Here is a 12371-nt window from a genome sequence, read left to right on the forward strand (position 1 = left end):
ATTTTGTGGGCATATCCACAGCTGTACATCGATGGAAGCAAAAGTGACCCAGAGTAAAGATGGTTCTAGCTGCCTTGTTGCCACTACCTGTGTGACCTCAGCAAAATCATATTCTTTATGTAGACCTGGATTCTCTTATCTGTAAAATTAAAGAATTAGCCATTAAATCGCCTTCCAGTTTTAAGGCATGATGATTGTATGATTTTACATTAGATGTCACTACAAGCGTGTCTCCCTGCAGCTGTGTCTTCATGTAACAGAACTGAGAATCAAATGAGAATTATGGAAACTCCTTCAGTTGGAGACAACTGTATGTCAGGTAGATCCCAAGATATCCACAGAGTAGGCAAAGATCAAATAAGTGAGTATTGTTGATTATATTTAAAAGAATCTTTGAGATGAACCAACAAAGCAAGAGAGTTATCCAGACCTCATCTGTGTTCAGTGACCACAGGCATTATTTCAAGAGATGCGAACATCCCGTCATTAACAGTGGGGAGAGGAATTACCAGTTCTTATGAGGATCTGGTTGGACCAGCCTGAAGATGACCACATTCCCCTTTTCCTCTGAGTCTACATTGTCATATTCAAAGTTCTGAATCATGGGTCCTAAAATGTATATGTAATTCATATTCTTAAAATGCTTTCTTCGTATTTTTCCTATGCTTAAATGTTGCCACTGATGCTTTATTCCACTGTTGATGCTTTTTCCAAATTCCCCTGCTCCCCGAGCAGTCCTTTCTTGTGGACTTAATGCAGTCCTTTCTTGTGGAGCTCTGTCTTAACTTCTGCCCTTCACAAATACTCCTCACCAATAGAGTCTACATCACTTCTGTTCACAAGCCAATCTGGAACCAAGAGCTGCCATTTGCATGTTCCTTTTTGGAGACTGGGACCTGGTAAAGGCTACTTGATTTGTTTTCTAAGCCTTAAGTCAAATGTCACAGCTTCTCTACCTCTATCTTTATTTGAGCCCCACTTTCTAAGCATTGAGCTCTTGGATCTCATTTTCTGTTGATGGAAATCTTTGATTTTGCAGTTTTGGCCTCATCAGTTCTAAGGGAGAGGATCATGATGGACTTCTGATTCCCTAAGGCTGAGCACTAGGGTCTGAGTTAAAATGGGCGCAGTATATCACTGAGCATCCCAGTAGACCTCCTAAGAAACCCACAGTTGTTCACTATCTCCTAAGAAACCTACAATTATCCACCATCTTACTTTTGGGATTATAGTCACAAAGAGGAAGAGCAGAGAAAGAAGGGAATGGAGTCTTATGGTGGAATGCCCAGTACAAAGGTGAGTGATCAGGGATAGTGAAACACAGGCCCCTTTTTTACTTCTGGGGAACTGAGGTTCCTTTTGGTCAATGAAGCTTAACAAGTAAGAAAAGAAAACAACCTTCATTGGGATATTTCCAAACCCTGGATGGAGTCTCTAAATTTGGTGACAAATTAACCTAATTACAGGAAAGTGATAGTTAACCCTTTACTTTTCCTATGGGATCTCAAATTCCCCAGAGGCCAGTGCCCTTGGCCAATCGTCTTTTGAAGGAGGCCCAGAAGGACGGTCAGGTGAGTGTAAAGTCTTTATTACCGACAGTGCTCTGACTTGCAAGGGAACTCTTCCATAATATACTCCTTTCCACAGTAAGGTTAAAACAATCGCCTAAGGACTGTTTTAAAAATAGAAGAAGTTACATTTTCAAGTTATTCCTGAAAAAAGAGACTAGTGTCATATGTGTACGATGCTCTTTTTTTTTTTTTAAGACTTTATGTATTTATTTGACAGAGAGATCACAAGTAGGCAGAGAGGCAGGCAGAGAGAGAGGGGGAAGCAGGCTCCCTGCTGAGCAGAGAGCCCGATGTGGGGCTCAATCCCAGGACCCTGAGATCATGACCCGAGCCTAAGGCAGAGGCTTTAACCCCCTGAGCCACCCAGGTGACCCACATGTATGATGTTCTTAATAGTACCTGGAAGGTAAATAGGCTTAGGTCACACTGAAAAGTAACATTTTCTCATCTATTACTAATCCTTTGTATAACTGTCCCACATGACAAGGATGGTGAGATCAGGAGGGGAGTTAAAAGATCAAAGATCAAGAGCACACTGTTCCTTCAGTAATTTATTGTCCAAAGATTGTATGCACACAGCTTCAGGAGACTTCCAGCCTCTCACCCTGCCCCTCCATATAGAATCAGTGTACCGAAAATTAAAGAACATGCCTTTGGCCAAGAATCAGTTGACCTAAAACCAGATCTTCTAAAGCTAATTTACCTACTGATCAATGGCTTAATGATACATTTATCTAAATTATTTTTTCATTTACAAACTTTCACATGTGATACCAGCTTTTGGGGGGGGGATATTTTATATACTTTCATGTCTTCTATTTTGGCTACTTTTGATCATTTTCATGTTTGTTGTTAATGTGTAATTATTTAATTTCTTTTTAATAACTGACCTATAACTTGCCAAGGTTGAAGATGTACAGTGAGTGATTTGATGCCATTTTGTGTGGTAGTGTGATTACCATTATAGTGTTAGTTAACATCTCTATCAGGTCACACAGTCATCATTTCTTTCTTGTGGTGAGAACAGTTAAGATCGAGTCTCTTCATAACTTTAAAATTCAAAATACATTGTTACTGACTGTAACCACTATGCTCTGCATTAGATCTCCAGAACATACTTGCTAGATGTAAGTTTGTACCCTTAAATAACATCTCCCCAGTTTCCCCAGCCTCCAGCCCCTGGTATCCACCATTTAGTCTGTTGTTGTTGGGTTGTTTTTTTTTTTTTTTGGTTCAACTATTTTGGATTGCACATGTAAGTGATATCGTATAATATTTGCCTTTCTCTGACTTAGCTCACTTGGCACAATGCCTTCAAAGTCTATCCATGTTATTGCAGATGGTAGATTTAATTTTTTCTCATGACTGAGTAATAGTTCATTGTGTATATATATAGATAGATAGATAGATATCACATTTTCTTTATCTGTTTACCATTGATGGATACTTAGGTTGCTTCTGTTATTTTGGCGATTGTGAATAATACTGCAGTAAACATGGGAGTGCACATATCTCTTCAAATTCCTGCTTTTATTTCCTTTGGGTAGATTCCCAGAAGTGGGACTGCTGGATCGATGGTCTTTCTGTTCTTAATCTTTTGAGCAACTCCACTCTCTCTCCATAGTGGCTAAACAATTTTGCATCCTGCCAGCCAGTGCACAGGGGTTCCCTTTCCCCGATATCTTCCCAACACTAGTTATCCCTTGTCTTCTGGATGACAGCCATTGTCACAGGTGTCACAAATTATCTCTCATTGTGGTTTTGATTTGCATTTCCTAATGAGTAGTGATGCTGGGAACTTTTCAGGTAGTTGCTGGCCGTTTATATGTCTTCTTCGGAAAAATGTCCGTTCACTTTCTCTGCTCATTTTTTCAGTTCAGTCCGATTGCTTATTATTATTTTTTTTTAGTTGAGTGAGTTCTTTATATATTTATATGCGTATGCATATTAATCCCTTATCTGATATATGGTTTGCAAATATTTTCTCCCATTCCATAGGTTGCCTTGATTATTTCTTCTGCTGTGCAGAGCTCTGTAGTTTAATGTGGTCCTGATTGTTGCTTTTTGCTTTTGTTGCATGTGGTTTTGGTGTCATATCCAAAAAAGTCACTGCCAGGGGAAATGTCAGGGAGCTTTTCCCTTGTGTTTTCTTTTAGAAATTTTACAGTAACTGGTCTTATTTTTTGTAAGTCCAGTCCATTCTGAGTTAATTTTTGAGTGCTGTAGGATAGGAGTTCAATTTCATTGTTCTCCATGTGGCTGTCCAATTTTCTCGATACCACTTATTGAAGAGACTGTCATTTCCCAGTTGAATGTTCTTGGCTTCCTTCTCATATACTGGTTGACTGTATTTCCAGGAGTTGATTTCTGAACTCTCTATTCTTTTCCATTGGTCTATGTGTCTGTTTTTCTGCCAAAAGTACTTTATTATTTTTTTGGTTTTGACACTGTTATAAATAGAATCATTTTCTTTTTCAGATTTTTGTTGGTGGTGCATGGAAATGCTACTGATTTTTTTAATGATGATTTTGTACAACTTTACTGAATTTGCTACCTAGGTCTGACAGTTTTTTGGTGGAATCCTCAGGATTTTCTGTATATAAAATTATGTTATCTGCAAATAGAAATAATTTTACTTGTTCCTTTCCAATTCTGACTGCCTTTGGTTTTTTCTTACCTGATTGCTCTGGCTAGGGCTTCTAGTGTGTGTTGAATATGAGTGGAGAAAGTGGGCATCCTTGTCTTGTTCCTGATCTTAGGGGAAATCTTGCAACCTTTCATCAGGATAGTGTTGTCTGTGGTTTTGTCACATATATAGCCTTTATTATGTTGAGGTACTTTCTGTCTATACCTAATTTGTTAAGGGATTTTTTTTATGAATGGATATAAAATTTTGATGCTCTTTCTGCATCTGTTGAGATGAGCATATGATTTTTATCTTTCATTCTACTAATTTGATATGTCACATCTGTTAATTTGCATGTCATGAATCATGCTTGCATCCCAGAGAAAACTCCCATGTGACCATGGTGAATGATCTTTTTAATGTATTGCTGAATTCAATTTGCTAGTATTTTATTGAAAATTTTTGTAGCTATCTTCATCAGGGATATTGGCCTATTGACTTCTTTTATTGTAATGTTATTTTCTGGCTTTGGTATCAGGGTAACGCTGACTTTATCAAATGAGTTTGGGACAGTTCCTTCCTCTTTGATTTTTTTGGAAGAGTTCAGGAAGATTGTCATTAATTCTTCTTTAAATATTTGTTAAAGTCCACCATTGAAACCATCTGGTTATGGGTTTTCTTCATTTGTTTAATGATTCAGTGTCCTTACAAGTACTTGGTTTGTTAAGATTTTCTATTTCTTCCTGATTTAGTCTTGGCAGGTTGCATGTTTCTAAGAATTTATCCATTTCTTCTAAGTTGTCCAGTTTTTGAGAGTTGTCATAGTAGACTCTTATGACCCTCTTTATTTCTGTGTTTCCAATTGTTTAATTCTTCTTTAAATATTTGTTAAAGTCCACCATTGAAACCATCTGGTTATGGGTTTTCTTCATTTGTTTAATGATTCAGTGTCCTTACAAGTACTTGGTTTGTTAAGATTTTCTATTTCTTCCTGATTTAGTCTTGGCAGGTTGCATGTTTCTAAGAATTTATCCATTTCTTCTAAGTTGTCCAGTTTTTGAGAGTTGTCATAGTAGACTCTTATGACCCTCTTTATTTCTGTGTTTCCAATTGTTTAATTCTTCTTTAAATATTTGTTAAAGTCCACCATTGAAACCATCTGGTTATGGGTTTTCTTCATTTGTTTAATGATTCAGTGTCCTTACAAGTACTTGGTTTGTTAAGATTTTCTATTTCTTCCTGATTTAGTCTTGGCAGGTTGCATGTTTCTAAGAATTTATCCATTTCTTCTAAGTTGTCCAGTTTTTGAGAGTTGTCATAGTAGACTCTTATGACCCTCTTTATTTCTGTGTTTCCAATTGTAATGTCTCCTCTCATTTATAATTTTGCTGAAAGTTCCTCTCTCTTTTTCCCTTGTTTAGTCTAGTTAAAGCTTTGTCAATTTTATCTTTTCAAAGAAGCAGTTCTCAGTTTGGGTCATCTTTTCTATTATTTTCCTGTTTTCTGTTTCATTTATTTATGCCCTAATCTTTTTTTTTTTTAAGATTTTATTTATTTATTTGACAGACAGATCACAAGTAGACAGGCAGGCAGAGAGAGAGAGAGGAGGAAACAGGCTCTTCACTGAGCAGAGAGCCTGATGCGGGGCTTGATCCCAGGACTCTGGGATCATGACCTGAGCCGAAGGCAGAGGCTTTAACCCACTGAGCCACCCAGGCACCCCTATGCCCTAATCTTGATTATGTTCTTCCTTCTGCTGACTTTGGGCGCAGTTTGTTCTTCTTTTTTTAATTCTTTGAGGTATGAAGTTAGATTGTTTATTTCAGTTCTTCCTTGTTTCTTAATATAGATGTTTATTACTATGAACTTCCTTCTTAGAACTGCTTTTGCCACATTCCAGAAGTTTTCTTGTGTTGTGTCTTCATTTCGTTTCTCTCAAAATAATTTCTAGTCTCCTCTTTAATTTCTTCTTCAATCAGACTATTCAGGAGAGTGTTGTTTAGTTTTTCCGTATTCATCAGTTTTCCTCCTGCTACTCGTGTCGAGTTTATACCATTGTGGTCAGAGAAGATACTTGGCATGTTTTCAGACTTCTTGAAATTACTCATACTTATTTTTTTATGGGCTAACATATGGTACGTCAGTAAATGTTCCATGTGCACCTGAGAGAGTGTGTATCCTGCTGTTGTCAGATAAAATGTTCTGTGTATGTCTGTGAGGTCCATGTGGTCTATAGCGTTGTTCAAATCCAGTATTCCCATGTGGGTTCTCTGTGTGGATAATCTGTCTCTTGTTAAGAGTGGGGTATTAAAGCCCCAACTTACTGTCTTACTGTTTATTTCTCCTTTTAGTCCTGTTAATTCTTGCTATATATATTTTGGTATTCTGATGATGAGTGCTTAAATATTTATAACTTTTTGATGGACTGACCTATTTACCATTATATAATTACTTTCTTTGTCTCTTTAAGCCATTTTTCGTTTAAAGTCTATTATACATTAGTACCTGTTTCACTAACCAAAAAAAAGTGAAGAGGATTTTCACTTTTGCAAAAAAGGCCTTTCCTGTACTGCTATAGGTCTTCCATAAAAAGAAAGTAGGGTAATGTGACCCTTCGAAAAGAAGGGGTTATTCATTATTTTATGCCATTTTAGCTTATGAAAGTTTTCATAGGAATATTCTATTTTTAGAGAGTGAGGGAAACCTGTAACTTATTTAAAATAGACAAATTTCTTGAAAAACCCAAACTACCAAAGCTTACTTATGAAGTTATAGGTAACATGAGCAATCCTATATTTATTAAAGAAATCTAATATGAAATTTAAAGCATTTCAGCAAAGAAAATTCAATACCAGAGAGTGCCATTGTATTGCAAATGTATTCTTTCAAGTTTTTAAAGACCAAATAATACCAATTTTGCAAAAATCTTTCATAAATTAGAATATGAGAGAAGACTTCCCAACTAATTTTGTTGTTGGTTTGTTTTCTTTTTTTTTTTTTTGAGGCCAATTGTATATTAATCCCAAACTGGGCAAAGTCTTTCCAAGAAAATAAAATTTAAAATAGAATACTATCTCTCATAAAGGCAAGTGTCATTTATAAAATTTTAGCAAATTTAACCCATCATTGTATCCAGAGGATAATATATTATAATCAAATGGAATATTTTCTAGGAATACAAGATTGTTACAACATTCAAAAATCAATATATTTCAGCCTATCAACAGACTGAGAAAAGAGAAAACATTTGATCATCTCCCACACATACAACACTAACAGATGACAACATCAAGATCCAATTATGATTTAAAAACTCAGCAAACTAGTAAATAAAAAAGAATTTACTAACCTGTTCACAATATCTGTCAAAAATTTTAGGGGTGCCTGGGTAGCTTGGTCATTAAGCATCTGCTTCGGGCTAGGTCATGATCCCAGGGTCCTGGGATTGAGCCTGCTTCCGGCAGGCTCCCTGCTCAGTGGGAAGTCTGCTACTCCCTTTCCCAACCCCCCTGCTGTGTTCCTGGTCTCGCTGTGTACCTCTCAAATAAATAAATAAAATCTTTAGAAAAAAATTTAAGCAACAATCTTATGTCTGGAAGTTTTATGCAGTGTAGTAAATATGGCAAAATAAAAAACATTTTATACGGAGCAGAAGCAAAGAAATAAACTGTCTTTATTCACAGACGATGGTATCATTTTCTATGTAGAAAATCTCAAAGTGCACCAAAGAACTACTAGAATGAGTGGGTTTAGTAAGTTTGCAGGAAACAGTGTATAAGTCAATTGTATTTACCTATGCAAACAATGGACAACTGAAAATTGAAAGAAAGAAAAAAAACCTTCATACTTTACATTAGTTTCAAAACACATGAAATAATTAGGGATAAATCTAACAATATATATGCAAAATTAGCTTCCTGGAAAATACAAAACACTAAAGTAAGGAATTGTAGAAGACCTAAATGAATGGTAGGACATAAAATATTCAGAGAATAGAAGACTGGTTATTGCCCAGATCTCAGTTCTCCCCAGATTGATCTATATATCCAATATAATGCCAACCAAAGTCCCAGCACAATTTTATTTTTTTAAAATTGATAACCTGATTGTAAAAATTTTTACTGAAATGCGAAGGTATACAATAGCCAAAACTTTGAAAAAGAAAAAGAATATTGGAAGACTTATAGTATCTATTTTTTTTTTAAATGTGAGTCAAACATAGGGAAAGATGCTCAATCTCATCTTGTTAGTAATTATAAGGATAACTCTTTTTTTTCAAGATTTTATTTATTTATTTGACAGACAGAGATCACAAGTAGGCAGAGAGGCAGGCAGAGAGAGAGGGAGAAGCAGGCTCCCTGCTGAGCAGAGAGCCTGATGCGGGGCTCAATCCCAGCTCCCTGAGATTGTGACCTGAGCTGAAGGCAGAGGATTTTAACCGGCTGAGCCACCCAGGCACCCTACAGTATTTATTTTTAAAGCTTACTATAAATGTGTAGTATCAAGACTATACTTTGGATCTAAGGATAAACATGTAGATTAATGGGATAGAACAGAGTAAAGAAATAGACCTACAGAACTGTGACATCGATACTTCGATTGTCTGAATGTTTATGTTCCCACCCCCAATTCATATGTTGAAATCCTATCCACCTCCCAACCCCCTCGAAAGTGATGGTATTAGGACAGAGGACCTTTGCGGGGTGATCAGGTCAGGAGGTAGGAGCAATTACAGGATTTGTGCCATCCCAGAGAGCGTGCTTGTCCCTTCCATCATGTGAGGATCCAGTGGACTGGATCTACAGTCCAGAGAGGGGGATCACACCAGAGCTCGAGCATGCTGGCAAATCCATCTTGGATTTCTGTCTCCTGAACTGTGAAAAATAAATTTCTGTTATTTATAGGGCACCCGGCCAGTGGTATTTTGTCATGGCAACCCAAGCCGACTAGGACAGAAAATGGGTACCAAGACAAGGAAATGCTACTGTGACAAACACCTGGAAATAAGCAACTGGCTTTGGAACTGGTCTGAGGCCGGAGGAGTTTTGAGAAAGCCCACACTGCCAGGAGGGGACGTTTAAAGGTGAGGCAGGTGGAAGCTCAGACAAAAGTGCAGGGAAAGCCTCAGCCTTCCTAGAGAACACGAGTGACCCCGAACAGGATGCTACTAGAAGCAGACAGCAAAGGTCGTTGTTTGAGGTCTCAGCCGGAAATGAGAAACGTGCTGGAGAAAGGAAAGGCCGTCCTTGTTACAGAACGTGGCACAGAACGCCGCGGGGTCGTATCCATGTCCCTGTGGCCTGCTTTCTCTCCGCTGCTTCTGTGAAATGCGAAAAGAGAAATGCCTTAAAGACAGAATTGTTAACCAGAGAGGAAGCACAACATCAAAATTTAGAAACTCTCAGCCTACCCTGTTGAACGGAAGGAGAAAGCCCGTTTGGGAGAGAGCACAAAGCTTGTGGCCAAGTCGGAGAAGGAGATGAGTGAGGACCGGGGCACCTCGGCAAAAGTTGGGAGCTGTTTCTGAAGACAGTGGGTGATGAGTCAACATCCCCGTGGAAGCTGGGTGCACTGTCCTGTGGAAAAATGGCTCCTAAAGGCATTTCAGAGATCACAGCGGCTTCCCATCACCGGCCTGGAGTGGAGTGATTTCAAAGGAGGAGCCATCTGCTGCCTGGGGCCACGTCACCCTGCAGGCTCTGTCCTCGTGCAGCCCCAGCCACAGCTCCAGCAGGTGTCAGAGTGTGTGTGCTCTGCCTAGCAAAGCTTGGGGGCATGACTGCCTCCGCCTAGACTCAGAGATGCCCCGGAGAGCTGTGGGCCCCAGGCAGAGAGTTACTGCTGTTCTGGAACCGACCCAGAGAGCCCCCATGAGAGCAATGCCTAGTGGAGCCGTGGGGGCACAGTGGTCCCTACGACTCCAAACCAGTAGAGGAAGTAGTGCGCGTTATAGCCCAGGGGGGCCTGGGCCTGTGACACCAATGCATGAGAACCCTGGCATGGGCTGTGCTCCCCCCAACCCAGAGACGTAATGATAGGGACATCCCAGGATGCTTGAAGCCTTGAAAGCCCAAACCCTGCCCTCGTGGGTCTGGAAGTTGGGAAGTGGGGGTTTGCAGACTGGTTGTTGAGATCCGTGTGTTGGTGGCTGTGAGTCCTGCAACTTCTCTTAATTCTCATCTGCCCCCCAACTGAGGTGCAGATCCCCTCAGCATTCCAGATGAACTGAGACAGAAATGGGCTTCTCGGGCAGTGCCCCAAAGCAAGGGGAAGCGGTCACTTACCGCACTCTCAAGAAATCGTAGACTGAGGGCATCTCCCTCTGTGCTGAGCTCTGCCATCGTGAAGCAGGGGGTGACAGGTGACAGGTAAAGTGGAGCTCTTCTTACCCTTTCCCAAATGGCTGTTGTCAGATTTTGTTCAGGAGTGGCATGCCGCCATCTCTCAAAGCGACGCCAGAACTCTCGGAAAGGTCTTTTCATCTACAGTTAGGGGCTCAGTCAGTGTTCCCACAGAAAGACAAGATCTGGGACCTCCTATTCTGTCACTTACAATGACCCCTGTAGTTTAGATGTCCCTAGTCTAGTACTTAGAGTCTGAACGTCAGTGGAAACTTACAACACACACACACACACACACACACACACACACACACACACACACTGTCTCACGGAACTTAGTCAACATACTGGCTCACTAAAGGAAGTGTGGCATGTCCAACAGCCAGAAAGATTTAGACAGCATGTTAAGGTCTGGTGTCTATTAAATATTAGTAGAGTGTTTTGATTAAAATGGCTTAAAACATGCCAAGAGACAGAAGATGTTATTACTGTACAGGACTAATTAAAAGATATTTGTAGGAGATACTCATGAGTAAGGAGATTATTCTATCACAGTCAGCAAGAGAGAACACGATAAAGAGTGAGCAGAGCAGCTTTCTGGAACCTGCCACTGGCTCCTTTCCCTCAGGGACCACAGAGGGTCTGTTCATCTCTGTTGGGTGGCAGTTGGGATGCAGCCAAAGCCTTCTTTTCTTTCAAGGTTGTGCAATCTTTCCCGCGTATCTGTAAAGGTTTTGTCTTTCTCTTTTAATCCTCCCTGCCAAATTATGATTTCCTCTCATTCCATCTCATTCCATCTCGGGTTTTTTTCCCGAGTTATATGAGACAGGATGATTTTAGGATAAATCAAGAAAACAAGCTGTTTGGGTCATCTCTGGCATGACAGTTCCAAACTATAGAGAATGGATGCCATGCTGTTCTAAGTGAACTGAGCCAGATTAAAGGTCTCTTCTGAACTCTGAGGCTCAGGAACACTCACAGGAAGTTAGTCTATATCGGGCAGTCAGGTTTATGAAGTCCAGGTACGGATGAGTAATACAGGGTTCTATTGACTTGGCAGAGAGACTCAGTTTATCCTATCAACCAAAAGAGGCACAATCTTTGTGAAATAAATGCAACTCAGGTATGGTGCGTGTCCAGTTTATCCCTGGATAGTGGATGGGGGAGGAAAGAAAGAAGAAATGGCAAGCAGACCGTCATGATCTTTCATTGGTAGCGTACAGAGTTCATGACCTGCAGTACATCTCCCATGTTTTCGGGTCAGTTTTGCCCTAAAGTAAGTTAAGACTCTACCAGTTAAGGTAGCTTAACTGGTGGCTCCCTTGGTTAAGCATCTCTCTTTGGCTCAGGTCATGATCCTGGGGTCCTGGGATCGAGTCCCACATTGGGCTGCCAGCTCAGTGGGGAGTCTGCTTCTCCCTCTGCCTCTGCCTGCTTGTGAGCTCTCTGTCTCTCTCTTTCTCTTGCTCTCAAATAAATCTTAAAAAAAAACCCAACAACTCAACCATATTATTGTGAAAAACGTCCATGCTCTGAGAATTTAAAATGAAATAAAAAAGAATTCATAAATTCTGCATTATAGAAGAAAGAATAGGAATCCTCACTACCAAACCACATCATTTTAATCATCAAAATTCTCTGCATGAGTGAAATCTAAAACTTCTTCTGACAGCCTGCTTTCAGGTATGTTGTTGAGTTGATGTCTCCCCACACTCGGGACAGGAAAGTGAGACCTCATGACGCTGGAGAGAAGAGGAACTTGCAGTCAGGAGTTCTATAGGCGTAGGAAGTCTCTGTAGAGAGGGATATTGACGGCATGCTCTTGAAAGGCGC

This window comes from Meles meles, chromosome 2, assembly GCF_922984935.1.
Source record: "Meles meles chromosome 2, mMelMel3.1 paternal haplotype, whole genome shotgun sequence".
NCBI classification, from domain to species: domain Eukaryota; kingdom Metazoa; phylum Chordata; class Mammalia; order Carnivora; family Mustelidae; genus Meles; species Meles meles.